This window comes from Arachis duranensis, chromosome 10, assembly GCF_000817695.3.
Source record: "Arachis duranensis cultivar V14167 chromosome 10, aradu.V14167.gnm2.J7QH, whole genome shotgun sequence".
Lineage (NCBI taxonomy): Eukaryota > Viridiplantae > Streptophyta > Magnoliopsida > Fabales > Fabaceae > Arachis > Arachis duranensis.
In genome coordinates, this window is record NC_029781.3 from 86,219,179 (window position 1) to 86,225,644 (window position 6,466).

A 6,466-nucleotide genomic window follows, 5' to 3' on the forward strand; every position below is an offset into this window, starting at 1 on the left:
TGAGGCCAACGAGTTACCATCGGTTCTCTCCTATGCAATTAGCTTTTGGCCAGCAGCCAATGTTTTCCATTTAAGGATATTTGAGTGTGCGATATATGTTTCCATTACACCACCTAATCGCACCAAAATGGGACCCTAAAGAAAATTGGGAATATATGTTGGATATGATTCTCCCTCTATAATGATGTATCTTGAAATACAAACCGAGATGTATTTAAAGCCCGGTTTACGGATTGTCATTTTGATGAATCAAAATTTCCAACATTCGGGGGAGAGAATAAGCTTCCTGAAAAGGAACTTAATTGGAATGCATCATTCTTGATGTATTTAGATCCTTGATCAGGGCAATGTGAACTAGAAGTTCAAAAGATTATACATTTGCAAAGAATAGCAAATGAATTGCCTGATGCATTTTTCGATACAAAGAGGATAACCAAGTCTTATATACCAGCGAAAAATGCCCCAATTAGAATTGATGTCCCAGTTGGACAAATTGCCACCGAAGCAAATACACGCCAGAAGCGTGGCAGGCCTGTTGGGTCCAAAGACAAAAATCCTCGAAAGAGAAAAGAGGTAAATACTATTCCTGTTGAAAAATACATAGTAAAGACACCTGTAGTTGTCCAAAATTCTGATATAATTTTAACGCCAGAAGACGTTCAGGTACCTAAAAATTGCGAAAATGACGAGATCTCGATAAATTATGTCTTTACAAGAAAGAAATGGAATCGAAATAAGACAATTGTCAATTAAATATTTGCATATAATGTGGCATTGAATATCATGCATGAAAGTAAGGATCTTAAGCCAAGATCAGTCGAAGAATATCGACAATGGAATGATTGGCCAAAATGGAAAGAAGCCATGAAGGCTAAATTAGACTCACTTGCAAAACGTGAAGTCTTTGTACCTGTAGTCCGTACACTTGAAGATGTAAAACCTGTTGGATACCGATGGGTATTTGTGAGAAAACGAAATGAGAAAAATGAAGTTGTGCGCTACAAAACCCGACTTGTGGCACAAGATTTTTCACAAAGACCTGATATAGATTATGAAGAAACGTATTTTCCTGTAGTGGATGCGATAACATTGCATTATTTGGTCAGTTTATCTGCATATCATAAACTGTATATGCATTTAATGGATGTGGTAACAACCTATTTATATGGCTTATTAGATTGGGATATCTATATGAAAGTCCCTGAAGGACTAAAGATATCTAAACCATCAAGTGAATATTCGTAAGGGTTATACTCAGTTAAATTGCAAAGATCTTTATATGGTCTAAAGCAATCTGAACGAATGTGGTACAATCGTCTTACTGAGTATCTGGCCAAAAATGGATTCAAGAATGATGATATCTGCCCGTGTGTTTTCATAAAGAAAACTGCATCTAGATTCATTATAATTGCTGTGTAGGTTGATGATTTAAATATCATTGGAACTCTTGAAGAGATTCCAACAATTATAAAAACTCTAAAAGAAGAGTTTGAGATGAAAGATCTTAAAAGAACTAAATTTTGTCTCGGCCTGTAGATCGAGCATATAAAAAATGGGATCTTTATTCATCAAATAACATACACAGAGAAGATCTTGAAAAGATTTTATATGGATAAGTCATATCCCTTGAGTACCCTAATGATCATAAGATCTTTGGATGTGAAAAAGGATCAATTCCGTCCTAAAGAAGAAAATGAAGATATTCTTGGTCCTGAAGTACTATATCTTAGTGCCATTGGAGCGCTATGTATCTTGCTAATAATACGCGACCTGATATATCATTTGCTGTGAATTTACTAGCAAGATATAATTCCTCTCCAACCAGAAGACATTGGAGTGGAATCAAACAAATCTTTCAATATCTTCATGGAACGGTTGATAGGGGATTGTTTTATCCCTATGGATCCAAGTCACTACTAGTTAGCTATGCAGATGCTGGATATTTGTCTGATCCACATAAAGGGAGATATCAAATAGGATACCTATTCACATATGGAGGTACAGCTATATCATGGAGGTCCACGAAACAGACAATAGCAGTAACCTCCTCTAATCATGCTGAAATACTAGCGATTCATGAAGCAAATCGCGAGTGTTTTTAGCTCAGGAGTTTGATCCAATATATTCTGTCATCATGTGGACTGATTGATCATAAGATAGCTCCAACTGTCTTGTTTGAGGATAATACAGCATGCATTGCCCAACTTAAGGGTGGATACATCAAAGGTGATAGAACAAAGCATATTTCTCCCAAATTCTTCTTCACTCATGATCTTCAAAATCAAGGGACAATTGATATCCAACAGATCCGCTCAAGTGACAATCTAGCAGATTTATTCACAAAGTCACTCCCAAAATCCTCCTTTGAAAGATTGGTGCATAAGATTGGGATGCGCCGATTTCGAGATATTAAATGATGTCGTCAAGAGTGGGAGACTGTACTCTTTTTTCCTTGGTCAGGTTTTTTTTCATTGGATTTTTCTTGACAAGGTTTTTAATGAGGCAATCCCCGTCACAAAGGATATTGAACTCTTTTTCCATTACTAAGGTTTTTTCTCCCACTGGGTTTTTCTTTAGTAAGGTTTTAACGAGGCAATAATCCTAAATGGTCATCCAAGGAGAAGTGTTGTGATAAGTGTGAAGTGGATATGAGGTGTATGACCATTTCTCTATGTTACTGAGAATATCAAGAGAGATTGTATAATTAATTGAGTTTGAAAAGGTGACCCCTTATATGTATATAAATAGGGGTTTGCTCGGAAGGAAGATACACACAGAATTAATAAAATCTCATCTCTCTTCATATTGCTAAAACTCTCTTCTCTCTTTCTCTCTTTTATATACGCTACATACTATGTATGAAATATTTTATATTGAGATATTAATTGTAGTAAATATTAATACTAGTGTTTTCTATTTATACTTATTTTATATTGATTATATCTTCCTAAGTTACTTATTTATTCTACAACATTGTTGATATTATTTAATATTTTCATTGTCTACCTATACTTTTACTAGAATTTATTATTTTTAGTTATTAACTAAATATTTTTAGTTTAATAATATAATAACATACTTTAATTATTCTACATTTTTAAACATTAATAGCCAATGAATAATAAAAAGTAATAAATTTTGATAATTTTTTAACAATTTTTAAATTAACATCAAATGATAAATAAATAACTAATTTTTAATAATTACCAATTTAAATTTTAAAATAAATAAAGATTTGCAACCGTTACGTAAACCCTAAAAACAACTTCCTTCTCCCCCCTCTAATGTGACTGCCTTTTCGTCCAGTCTCTTTCTCTCTCACCGGTGTCGCACCGCCACAGATACCACTGCCATCGCCCATAGCTCCGACGCACCACGAACGCCCAACAACACCGTCGCGCCAGCATTTTCTCCCTCTCAACGTCGTCATTGCTGATGCATAGGAGACACACAAGTGTGTTATTTTCATACGTCCATCATGCCTCACAATATCGTAAATGGAGACACTCCCTTCGCACACGTTGCGTCCGTCGCGCAGTCCAAGACCGCCATGACCACTGCCAACTTCAACGACGTCGCCTCCCCCTACAGTATAGGTCCAAGATCAACGTAGGATAGCACAACAATAATTGTGCAAGCAATTAGTTTAGTCCATGATGCTCTATTTTTTTACATGCAAACATAGCCCACTTTAAAAATATCCTGTATTGCGCGGTTAGTCCATAATGCTCTATTTTTTACATGCAAACATAGTCCACTTTAAAAATGTCTTGTATTGCGCGGCCAACTTGGCTTTCTCCCTTACGTCGTCTTCAAGTTGTTTGATGGCCGATAAAAAAATTTCTAATGCTGGAGAGGTGGAATGACGACTGATGAGGATGAGATAGCAGACGGGTTGGGGAAGAGGGTGTCTGAGTAAATTCTATTAGTAAATTAGGATTGAAATGATTAATTTTTTGAAATAATTGTTTGGATTTTTTTTTTGTATTGGACTAAATTTAAAACTCATTATATACATTGTCAAGATTTTTTATTATCTCGCTAGCAGAATTCTTTTTTTTTTATTCCAATCTCGATCTCTCTCTAACTCCATGGTGAATCTTTTTTGCAATCATTTGAAAAAGAAAGATAACTCTATGAACATATTTTTATATAAAAATAATATTATAAATGATTCGATAATATCATTAAAGGTATCAATTAAATATATTAAATTATCTAATAATTTATCATATTATTTTATATAAAAATATTTTTATAAAACTATTATTTTTAAAAATAATTGTTGTCTTTTTAAAATATTCGTAGTTAATTACAATAACAAGGACAGGTCACGAGTCTCCATCTCAGTGTACATATGCCACAATATATAAATTAAACAGGGAAAAGAAAGATCTCTAGGTTTATTTCAAGTGCTAAATCATTCTACTGTTAATTGATATAGGTATTTTTCGGAAATATTAATGTTCTAATTATTTTAGTTGTTAATTTTAATTAATATTTTATATAATTTAATTTTTAAATTTTACGAGTATAATATATGTTAGTTCTTAAAATAATTGTTGACACATATATGCTAACAGAACACTGATATAAATGACTAAATGTTATATTGAATTCTCTAAAATAATATCATTTTAATTTTGACACTTAAATAGTTTAAAAATAAAATTATAAATAATATTTATTAAAAAATTTTTCCAAAAAAAAGTGATATGATATTATTTTTAGACTATTTTAATGTTAATATAAAAATTGCATTATTTTACAAATTTTAGTATAACATCTGATTGTTTATATACAAATATTTTATTAATATTTGTGTGTAAAATTATTCTAAAAACTAATGTAAGTTAAATTTGTAAATTTTATTAATTAAATAAAGATAATTAAAAATTTAAAAATTAAATTAAAATACATATATAAATTCAAAGATCAAATTAAATTTTTATTTTTTAAAATTATTCAAATTAATATAATAATGTATATACAAAGATATATACTTTACTATAGGTTATTGTGATCCTCTATTGCTACCTTTATTATGATTAAATATATATGAGTGGAATGGCATAGTGCTTTTTCACTGTTAAAACTGTATAAACTATATATAAAGTAATTCATAAGGCTAACTTAGTTTGTTATTTAGTGGCATTTTTCTTTCCAGAGAAAATAAACCAGTATTATTTTATTTAATTTAAAATTCATAATTATATATATGTAATATGATGATATCTACAATTACATATTTATTATATAATTTAGTTATTTTAACAATAACGTAATTAAAGAATATAAAATAAAATAACTAATACCTAAATATATTAAATAAAATAATTTTAGATTATTTTAGACTATTTTTTATTGTCATCTAAAAATATATAATTGTTTTGTTTTTCTTTCAGGGTGAAAAAAGTAACTTAATTTTTAAATTAGTCTATATGATTTTATCAAATTTATAGTTGAGTTTCTATACTTAAAAAATTATTAGTTGGATTCCTATATGATTATACCAATTTTAATTTTGTAATTACATTCTTGTCATTTTAAAAATATTTAATTTAATAAAATATATTATTAGAACATATTTGTTAGTGGTGTGAGATTGATAAAAAATATTTTGGTAATGTTTATTATTAAAAAAATTTAATTACAAATTCAAAATTGATATAAAGGCACGATTAATTTTTTTTAAATATGAAAAACTTAAAATTTTAAAAAATTATGAAAATTAATAAAATAATTTTAAAAAAATTAGCTAACATATGTCCAAAAAACATAAGTTAATATTACTAATCAAGAGAATAATTATGGAAAATATGCAAAATTTAGTTTTCAATGTAAATATTGTGTATTTATTAAAATAAAAATGTTAAAATTTTCTATTAATAATAGTTTTAATTTTGTACTTTTAAATCACATATTAGCTATTTTTTTTTAGGAAAATACATTAATATAGTCACCTTTTTAATACCTTTTTAATTGTGCAATTATGGTTGGAGAGAGTATCTACGTAGATATAATAAATTCATATGTAACGAGATAATTAGATCATCATTTTACTTTGTGCCGAACTTTATGACCATTCATATATAATAGTACGTAATTTTATAAAAGAATAAACTATTAAAATAATATTTAAAAATTTATATTATAAATACAAAATAATTCTAAAACTATGAACAATAAATAAATGTTTAAAAAAATTAAAAGTGATAAAAATAACCACACATATGAAATATATATTCTCATAAAAATTTAGAAATATAGTTTTGACGCAACATTTTGCAACTTTTATTAGAAAAACAAAACATTTTTTTTAAATTTGATAATTTTAAGGCAAATAATTTAAAAAAAATCGTGAATGATTGAAGTTTTTTCAAAAACTAAAAAAATCTATTGATTGAATTTTATTCTAATTTTTTGTATGCACCTTTAAATAGTTATATAAATATTTTTATAAAAA